General features: G+C 43.4%; 1 pseudogene; it reads left to right on the top strand.

Moving 5' to 3' along the window:
* The first annotated feature begins 10,357 nt into the window (after positions 1-10,357).
* On the top strand, positions 10,358-10,954 carry LOC147267607 (netrin-4-like; annotated as a pseudogene).
* The last annotated feature ends 58 nt before the right edge of the window (positions 10,955-11,012 follow it).

Below are 11,012 nucleotides of genomic sequence, written 5' to 3'. Positions count from 1 at the left end.
GTATCAAGTTTAAAATAGAGTCCCACTGCTCATCTTTGAGAACTATTCCAAGATCAGAGTCCCAGGCTTTTCTTAAGGTTTCAGTGGAGTGTGGGTTAAGCTGCTGAATGAGGTCATAGATCTGAGCAATCAGTCCTCTGTTGTCTGATTTCAGTTCTAGGATACAGTCTACTTGTGATTTACTGGGTTTATCTGGGAAAGAGTGAAATTGCTTTTGTACAAAGCTCCTGATCTGAAGATAACAAAAGAAATGGTTCTTGGGTAAACTGTTTACTTGAGAGAGTTGGGAGAAAGATGCAAATGTATTTTCTATGTACAAGTAACAGATTGATTTAATGCCTTTGTCAAACCACTGGGTAAATGTAGGACTGTACAGGATGGGGTAAACATGTGATTCATCTTAAAAGGGGAGAGGGTAGAAGGACTTTTATTCCAAAATGTTTTCTAAATTGAACCCATATTTTTATAGAATTGTTAACTATTGTGTTTGAAGTCAGGTTACCCACCACTCGAGTGCAGGATCTTTCTGTGTGGAGTCTGCATGTTCTCCCTGTGCCTGTGTGGGTTCTCACTCCGGCTTCCTCCCCCAGTCGATGGACTGGTCACCTGTCCAGGGTGAACCCTGCCTCACACCCAAAAGCTGTTGGGTTCGGCTCCAGCCCCCCCCCCATAACACTTAACAGGATAAGCGGTAGAAAATGGATGGATGGATGGGTGTTACCCGACAGGAAAAGTTTGAAATTCTTGATATACTGTGCATGGTCTTGTGGGCATCTGTGTCATTTTGTTTGAGTTGCTCAGGGTATATGTTAGACAGTGGGTTATATAGCCAGCTGTCTTTCACTTTCACTTCCAGAGAGGAACACCAAAATAATTTCCCTGTTTTTGTAGGTATGAGCCATCTTCTGGAACTCTTTAAGTTTCTTGCTCAAATGCTTCCTGTCTTTTGGATTCCTCTTGATTTGTTCAAAGTGTACATCACTAAACAGTGCAACCACACTCTAGAAATACTGTTCTAGATGTGTCAAGATGATTGCGCATTTCAGGAGCATTAATGACGAGATAAGATATGTAAAGAGGTGGTGGTCCTCTAAACACACCAGTGCTCGGTTGGCAGTGCTTCAGCCTTCCTCTGAGCCAGGTGCCCACCACAGTGATGGGACTTGATTAAAAAGATGTGGTTCATAGCTCTGGGTTACATGGAACTGATTGAATCCCAACTACCTTTGTTCAATATTTGATCAACCCCCTAATTACTATTCACTCTAACAGCCCAGGAGCAGATAAATGCTGGCTGAACATCAACAACTTAGGAAGGTCAGCATCACTCGCCTCATATAATGCATCCTCTATTAATCCTAAAATCTTTGTACTATTCATTCACCACTCTTTTTCTATTACAGTATTGGATGTTGTGGTGGTCATGCCTTTGAGAGTATAAATGTGACATCAGCATGTTGTGCCAACTTTAGCTCCCTCCGAGGGCCTGACCGTGGCTGATGAGATCAAACACTGACTGTTCCCCATTTCCTGTCTCATAGTTGGGCAAGCCAGGAAGGATTAGTGGTAACAAACATCTTTTCTCATCAAGAAACTCATAATAGCAGGCACACCCTGATTTATGCATTGCAGAAACTGATTGTTTCCAGAAAAGTTTTGTTTTAATTTATAATTTAAAAAAAATATAGGGATGGACGGTGGTAGCCATCTTTTTTCATCATAACTTACTTTCTTATGATCTGTACAATGACACATGAAGGTAGGAAAGTAATACTATAATAAAAACAAATACATCTCTTAAACACACTGGAGTTGTTGTTTAGTCAGTGCATTATTGCTCAGTCCCAGCTGTCCAAAGTCTTTTATGTGAGGTTGAATATCCTGTAATGCTGTCACAGACTGGAGCAGAGAATGGATGCTATTGATGCAGAGGACCTGAAAGTTGAGGTGAAGGGTGCAGTAAGATCCTTCCCCACACATATCTCATCACCATCTGAGATGCTTGATTATATCTATAAGCAGAATATCCTCGACCTATATCCAAATATGAGGATTGTTCCAAGACTTCTACTCACTCTCTCTGTGACTGTAGCTTCAGATGAGAGAAGTTTCTCGAAACTGAAGCTAATAAAAACAGACTGAGGTCAACAATGTCACAGGAGAGGCTCCTGCACTTGCTTTTCTCTCCATCAAGCAAGAAGTTAGGAACTCAGTGGATATGGATCTCCTCATTGCAAGATTTCCTGAAGCCAAGGCTTGCAAAATAAGATTTTAGGGACAAAAAGGAGAAAATGCAAAGACGATGGGAAAAGGGAACAAAATAAAATATGGAGGGGAAGACAACAAGAAAAAGGGACAGGAAGATGTGTAAAAGGGACAGAAGATGAAAAAATCAAGGACAAAGGGGAGGAATATAAGTAAAAGGGACAGAAGAAGAAAAAAGACAAGGACAAATGGGAGAGAAATACAAAGACTATGAGAAAAAGACAGGAGGAGGAAAAAGGGAGGGAATATGAGTGAAAGGGACAGAAGAAGAAAAAAGTCAAGGACAAAAGGGAGAGAAATTGAAAGAAAAAGACAGTAATAGGAAAAGAAGAAGAAAAAGAGAGAGACAGTGTGAAAAAGGGACAAGAAGAGAGGGACAAAGGTAGAAAAAATAATACATGTGTAGTCTGTTAAAATGTATGTATCTGTATAATTGACCTGTTTTGTGTGTTGTGTTCTCATTTCAGCACCACAACACAGAGGGCAGCCTTGACTGGCTTGCTGCTGCTGCTGCCCAAATTTGAGCTGTGTGAAGGTAAATCATCTGTGTCGCATATACAGTCATAAAATAACATCTTATAAAATAGTGAAATCAATTCTATGATCCATCCTAAGAATTCTATCAGAGACCCTGCTGATAAAAAAAACGTGTATTCTGTTAAAATGTATGTATCTGTATAATTGACCTGTTGTTTTGTGTGTTGTTGTTTTTTTCATGTCAGAGGGCCCCATGCCTGCCTTTGCCTTTTGCCCCAAATTTCTTAAATCCCCCACTGCATCCTAGACATATGTGACTATGCCACCCCCTATCCTGAGGCATTCCCTCTGTGCAAGGTCTCTGCTCACCCAATAGTGCAGGCCGTTGTAGCTTTTCTCCTGTGTAGGCATCCCTCAGGAAATCCTCACTGATCAGGGAACAGCATTCCTATCAAACACCTTTAGGCAGGTCTATAGCCTGTTAGGCGTTAAGGGCATACAGACCACTCCTTACCACCCTCAGACCGACGGGCTTGTAGAGCGCTACAATCAGACACTCAAGGGCGTGCTGAGGAATTTTGTGGCAGCCAGTGTTAAAGACTGGGATCACTGGCTGTCCTACTTGCTTTTTGTCTACCACGAGGTTCCCCGGCCTCAACTGACTTCTCTAATTTTGAACTTCTGTATGGGAGACAGGGTTTCTGTGGTTTTTTTTGGTTGATGTATTTGCTTCCGAAGAAGGGGGATCGGCCCTTTTTAAACAGCTATGTCAGCATTTAAAGAAAAGAAATATCATATGAAGAGCCTCAAAGAGGTTTTAGTGATTTCACACTCGGGGCCCTCTGGACGTTTTGAGGGAGGCCTGGGAGGGACCTGGCATATCTCAGACCCGCAGCATCCTGGTCCATGTCCTTCAGATGAGGGACAAGATGGAAGAGATGATGGACTGAGTGCAGGTTAACCTTGAGCAGGCCCAAACCCACCAGAAGGCCCTGTACGACATGCGGCAGCAGAATCTACAGCAAGAGCAGAGAGTTCTGCTTCTTCTTATAATGCCCTTTGGCCTTCAGGGGGTGCCAGTCACCTTTCAAAGGCTGATGGACATTGTGTTGGCTGGCACAGACTCCTTCACTACAGCATACTTGGACATCGTTGTGGTGTATAGCATCACCTGAGAAGATCACCTACATCACCTAGGTGATGTGCTGCAGATTATCCAGCAGGCGGGTTTGACCATCCACCCATGCAAGTGGTGCCATAGCCAAGGAGGATGTGAGGTACCTGGGCCATGTCCTCGGCCGGGGTATGATCCAGCCACAGAAGGACAAGGTCCAGGCAAGAAGAAGAAGCACGATAAGGTTGAGAATTAGCATGGGTTAAAAGAACAGCTAGAACAGATATGGAAAGTTAAGGCTGCCGTTGTTCCCTTGGTAGTAGGGGCACTCAGGGTAATAAACCCTTAACTGGGAGAGTGGCTCCATCAGATTCCAGGGACAACACCTGAAACCTCAGTCCAGAAGAGTGCAGTCCTAGGAACAGCTAAGATACTGAGTAGAAACCTCAAGCTTCCAGGCCTCTGAGACCCAAGCAAGAGGATGAACCCGTCAAGGGTGAGAAGGACTTTTTTTTTCATATACAGTATATGTGGCTTGTGCTTTCTAAATTCTGCAATCTTAAATAAGTAAGAAAAAAGAAAGAAGAAAAAGCAAGAAAAAAGCTCAAAATATCCAGCTGCACAGAGCATAAGGCTGGATAAGGAAGATATGGTCAATCAATGTCTGAGGTGTCAGTTCATAGATGAACCAGATCCACAATGAAGGCAGCAATAGTGTTTTGTATGAGGCTGCCAACATACATATTCAAATCTTGACTTCAGCCAGTCATGGGAGATAGGTGAGATCTTATCTGTGACCTGTGTGTCATGTGCTCTGCATTAAAGTTGTTGTCATGGGTATGAGAATTCGCAGGAGGACTCTTCATGCCAATAAAAATGCATTTAATGAGTTAAGAAAGACGGGAGGCAAGCTGAATGTTGTTTATCATTCTAATATAATCTCTTTGACTCTTTTGTTTGGGGACAGTAAACTGTGTCAGAATGCTTGATCAAGGCTGTGCTAAAATATGAACTGGAAGAATTAAGGAACAATGGGCTGAATCTGTTCCATATCAGTATATGTTTCGTGGTACAAAACCAATGCTGTCATTCAGGTTTGTTCATGTGGATGGGCTAAGAAAAGTCACAACAGTAGAACTGTGTCACTTCTTGTCTCTGCACATCACTGAGAATGATTTAATCTTGAGCTTGTCAGACAGGGACACAAGTTTTTTAGAGGTTGTAGGATTGTGTGTTTGCTGGAAGGTTAATTTGTCATAGTTTCAATTTTAAAGAAATTATCACCAGTCAGTTTAAGCCTCCAGGAATGTGCCACTTCTTAACATTCCTTACACCCTTCCTCAATGACAATAAGTATAAGACTTCCCTTATAAAAGAGGTTATATCCATAAGTCGTCCACGAACAAACAACCACACATAAGCTCACAGACGCACACAGCGCTGGTTTGACATTCAACCTCAGTGCGTAATAGAGGCCTCAATTCATCATCCTGCCTCATCTAGTCTAAATCAGTTTCTGTCCTGAATTATGAATGTGTGTTTGTGTTTTCTCACATCAAAGAGACACATACAACCCAAACAAAGTGTACATGCACATATATGAACTATGGTATCTTTAAACTGTCACTCTCTCAGTGCTAATTGAACCTTCCTTGTTGGTTTGAGATGTAGCACACATCAGAAGTGAAGACATGTCCACCTTGACAGGAACTAGGACACTGACAAAATAATATAGGTCCACGTGATATTTCCTTGAAAATGAAGGAAACGTCCATAGACCAGAGTCAGTACACATAGGAGCTATTAGTCTGTTGATCTTTCATTTTATGTTTGCAATTAGAAGTAATAATTTGTTTGATTACCGTAGATGATTGTTTCTTGCAGATTTGAATTCTTTACTGTTCCCTAGATTCGTGTTGAAATTTTTCTTGCTACTATTTTTCTTTTTTGTTTGTTTGTTTGTTTGTTTCTGACTATGGACACTGCAGATTTCAAAGGTTAGCAGGGTAGGTTTCGGACCAGAGTACACCTGGGGCCTATGGGTTTTTTGTTGTTTTTTAACCAAAATAGGAGAGGCAGAATCTGTTATTTTTGCCTGCTTGCTTTGTAGTAAAATAAATCATGAAAACCTCTCAATTTCCATTCTGAATGGACATGGAAATTGTTCTGCCTGCATCAATTTATGATAGTGAGTTATAGAGTATTATAAGTTTTACTGTAGTTTGTTATAGTTTCTGCTGTTTTTTGCTCTGTACTTTTTATGCTGCACTATCTCTGTTTCTGCTGCTGTAACAGTGCCAATTTCCCCACTGAGGGATGAATAAAGGTTTGTCTTATCTTATCTTAACTTGTTATACACAAGCCAATGGTACAAACTGGCCTTTGATTTACATTTGAAGTTGAGTTAGTCAAGTTTGATTCCTTTTGACAAATTGCCAAACCATCAACATCATATGAGATACTGTATCTCTGTTTTAGTATGTTTTAAATGAGAGCAATAGCAATGTGTTTGTTAGAGCCAATTTCTGGTTCAATGCCATATTCGATATTTAATTTCTTGTTTGTTTAAATTTTTTTGGTATGCATTGTGCATCTTTCATGTTAGGGTGGCATGGTGGTGCACTTGTTAGCACTGTCATCTAAGGTTCTGGGTTCCAAACCCCGGCTCGGGTACGAGATCTTTCGGTGTGGAGTTTGCATGTTCTCCCTAGGCCTGCATGGGTCCTCTCCAGGTACTCTGGCTTCCTCCCACAGTCCAAAGACGTGATGTGCATGTTTGGTCAAATGTTTTAGCGATTCTGAATTGATCGTAGGTGTGGCTGTGACTGTGAATGGTTGTTTGTCTATATGTGTTGGCCCTGTGACGGACTGGCAATCTGTCCAGGGTGAACCCCACCTCTCACCTGAAGTCAGCTGGGTTAGGCTCCAGCCCCCCCCCCCCCCCCCCACACACACACACACACAACTCTTAACAGATATTCGGTGCAGAAAATGGATGGATGGATGGATGTTTTAAATACTGGAAATATAGCATCTCAATTTTAGATTGTCCTCTAAAAATCCCCTAACATTTAAGTCTATGGGGCAATTGGAGGTTACTCCATCACACTTAGGCTCATGGAGCAGTATGTGTGAATCTTGGCACTCAGAATAACTATCTCTTAGGAATAAGGATGGAAATTGATAAGATTTTTACGATTCTGATTCCATTTTCGATTCTGCTGAACGATTCTCTTCTTTATTGATTCTCTTATCAATTCTAATTTGGGAAAAAGAGAACAAACAGGTTGATTTGCATAAACTTTGTTTAGTTAAAGTAGTATGACCTTGCAAACCCCATAGTGAGGTGGCGCTAACATGATAGACAGTGTTAGTTGGTTAATTACCTGCAGTATTAACAGCAGAGGACGTGCTAACATTGCCACTGCTGCTGGGTTGAGATTCACTCCAGAGCAGATCGAAAACGTGACATTCATTCAGGCTGTGTGTGTAAATGTTTCTGCATATTGGTAGTATTTCCCCCCTTTGATGAAATATTCACGTTGCAAGTATTGCAAATCGCCCTGTTGTAATCCATCCATCCATTGTCATCTTCCGCTTATTCCTACATATTAAGGGTCGCGGGGGGGCTGGAGCCCATCCCAGCGTCAACGGGCGAGAGGCGGGGTTCACCCTGGACAGGTCGCCAGTCCATCGCAGGGCCAACATAGAGAGACTAACAACCATTCACACTCACATTCATACCTATGGTCAATTTAGAGTATTCAATCAGCCTAGTCCCCAATTGCATGTTTTTGGACTGTGGGAGGAAGCCGGAGTACCCGGAGAGAACCCACGCAGACACGGGGAGAACATGCAAACTCCACACAGAAAGATCCCACGCCCGAGCCGGGACTCGAACCCGGAACCTTCTTGCTGTGAGGCCACTGTGCTAACCACTGCACCACCGTGCAGCCCCCCTGTTGTAATCCTTTCTTGTGAAATATAACCAAACTTTCAAGCATTTGTGCCGCTTGGGCGCCATGTTTCCTGTTGGTTGCGCTGGTGATTGATGTCACCACGCATGTTGCATTGACGTCATTCGTGCCCACTGGAATTGATAAGGGAATCGTTTGCAAAACTGTGAAATGATTCTAAGGAATTGCAACACTGGGAAATGGTTCTCAACAAGAATCGTTTTTCGATTCCCATCCCTCATCTGGAAGGAGTTGAAGGATTGTTATGAGACCATTCTGCCGGTCATTAAAGAACATGCCTCAACACATTAATTTAAATTATATGTCTTGATCAGATCTAGCCGAAAAGAAAGCACAGTTTCTGCACAGTCTTTCACTGATGAGGTTGTTACTTGATGTGGGTGAGGGTTGGTGGACAGGTGGAACTAAGGGAGAGGGTAGGAGGGCTGTTGGCAGTTGCCACTACACCCTGTCGAGAGTATACCAGGACACTACTTTTAGGCCAGAATGTTTAGGGCAGGAAGGAAGCATGTGGGATCTGATGCAGGGATGAGGCAACAACTGGATGTGACCAAATGTATAGATCTCAGGGATCAATAAACAGTGAGAATGGGTACTAGGATCTTTACTGGGTTTATTATGGATATATATATATATATATATATATATATATATATATATATATATATATATATGTGTGTATGGTTTGGAAACAAAGGAAAGGGAAAATAATGATCACATAGCTACAAAATAATATGTATATGCCTATCAAATTGAACATGACAACTTACTTGCAAACACAGCATCATCACACCAATAGCAAACAAATAAAATCAGCAAACCATCAATGGTCCCCAGTTGGCATGCGATATACAAAACATAGATAACAGTGGTGCAGTGGTTAGCGCTGTCGCCTCACAGCAAGAAGGTTCTGGGTTTGAGTCCCGGCTCGGGCACAGGATCTTTCTGTGTGGAGTTTGCATGTTCTCCCCGTGCCTGCGTGGGTTCTCTCCGGGTACTTAGGCTTCTTCCCACCGTCCAAAGACATGCAATTGGGGACGAGGCTGATTGAATACTCTAAATTGTACATTTGTATGAACGTGGGTGTGAATGTGTGAATGGTTGTTTGTCTCTATGTGTTGGCCCTGCGATGGACTGGCGACCTGTCCAGGGTGAACCCTGCCTCTCGCCCGTAGCCGCTGGGATAGGCTCCAGCCCCCCCCCCCCCCCCCCCCCACGACCCTTAACAGGAATAAGCGGAAGTAAATGGATGGGATGGATAGATAACAGTGGTCTGCAAGACAGCACAGCAAAGAGGAATCTGCGCACTAGCATGATGCCACTAATTTTTATGCTAGTGATAACTGCAGCTAATACTAGCGTAGCATGCTAACAATAACAACTGGCACGACAGAGTAATACATGCACAGTCCTTTCCAGAATAACATTAAAGAAGCACCTCTAGCAGGCCACAAACGTGCATGTGTCTGCTCAAACGGTCAGAAAGAGACTCCATGAGGGTGGTATGAGGGCCCGACATCCACAGGTAGAGATTGTGCTTATTGCCCAATACCATGCAGGAATTTGGGCATTTGCCAGAGAACAACAAGATTGGCAGATTCACCACTGGTGCCCTGTGCTCTTCACAGATGAAAGCAGGTTCACACTGAGCAAATGTGACAGATGTGACAGAGTCTAGAGACGCCGTGGAGAATGTTCTGCTGCCTGGATGGCATTTCTTTGGGGGGCTGCACAGCCCTCTATGTGCTCGCCAGAGGTAGCCTGACTGCCATTAGGTACCGAGATCGAGATGAGATCCTCAGACCCATTGTGAGACCATATGCTGGTGCTGTTGGCCCTGGGTTCCTCTAAATGCAAGACAACGCTAGACCTCATGTGGCTGGAGTGTGTCAGCAGATCCTTCAAGACAAAGGCATTGATGCTATGGACTGGCCCGCCCATTCCCCAGACCTGAATCCAATTGAGGACATCTGGGACATCATGTCTCACTCCATCCACCAACGCCACGTTGCACCACAGACTGTCCAGGAGTTGGTGGATGCTTTAGTCCAGGTCTGGGAGGAGATCCCTTAGGAAACCATCCACCACCTCATCAGGAGCATGCCCAGGAGTTGTAGGGAGGTCATACAGGCACATGGAGGCCACACACACTACTGAGCCTCATTTTGACTTGTTTTAAGGACATTACATCAAAGTTGGATCAGCCTGTAGTGTGTTTTCCACTTTGATTTTGAGTGTAATTCCAAATCCAGACCTCCATTAGTGAATAAATTTGATTTCCATTGATAATTTTTGAAAAGTATTCAATGAGAATATTTCAATCATTCAGATCTAGGATGTGTTATTTTAGTGTTCTCTTGATTTTTTTGAGCAGTGCATATTCATGTAATCAATGAGGAGGACATTTTTTGTCCATCTGTACCAGAAAATGATTCTTCTGTCTCCAAATATGTTGTAATACAGTATGTAAGTTTTGAATGTCTCTCTACTGCTGACTACAAAACCTCCACTCTCAGTTTCCTGATGTGCAGACCATGCTTGCAGTCCATCCATTAGGAACCTGGCTAATGGCAGGACTCTCATCACCCTCTCAGGCTGCTGTGGAAACAATTCCCTCCACCACATCCCTTGCACCCATTTTCCCTGCCCTGAGAACAGCCATCCACCTGCCTACAGTACATGACTGATGACCCCGCCTTGCATCCAGATACCTAGTGGGCATCAAGTGAAGGTACCTCAAAGCAGGACAGGAAGGATGAGATCCATTTGGAACTGGACACATAGTTTTGTCCGTCCCATGTAGTTTTGGAGTTCTGGTCATCCCAGCCTGCTGCTATGGTGATCAATCAATCAACAGACTTTGGAAAGTTCTCAAGACCTTTGCATACAACTGCAGCATGGAATTTTGTTTGCCTGAGGATGTAAATCAGCCAGGCTCCTATGTACATCCTGTTATAGCAGTGTGATACCCTTCAGTGGTGGGGAGGTGAGACTTTGTCTTCATCTTTGTCTTCTTGTGCTTATCTGGTTGGTCCGGATCGCGGGGGCAGCAGCCTCAGCAAGGAAGCCCACACTGTCCTCTCCCCAGCCACTTCCCCTAGCATTTCCAGGGGAATCCTGAGGTGTTCCCAGGCCAGCCAAGAGATATAATCCCACCAGCGTGTCCTGGGTCGGCCCCA

The sequence above is a fragment of the Aulostomus chinensis genome, chromosome 3 (genome assembly GCF_037954235.1).
Source record: "Aulostomus chinensis isolate RoL2024-O1b breed Wild chromosome 3, RoL_Achi_v1.0, whole genome shotgun sequence".
Lineage (NCBI taxonomy): Eukaryota > Metazoa > Chordata > Actinopteri > Syngnathiformes > Aulostomidae > Aulostomus > Aulostomus chinensis.
Note: the sequence above shows the minus strand (reverse complement) of the source record. Positions and strands in the feature narration are given on the sequence as shown.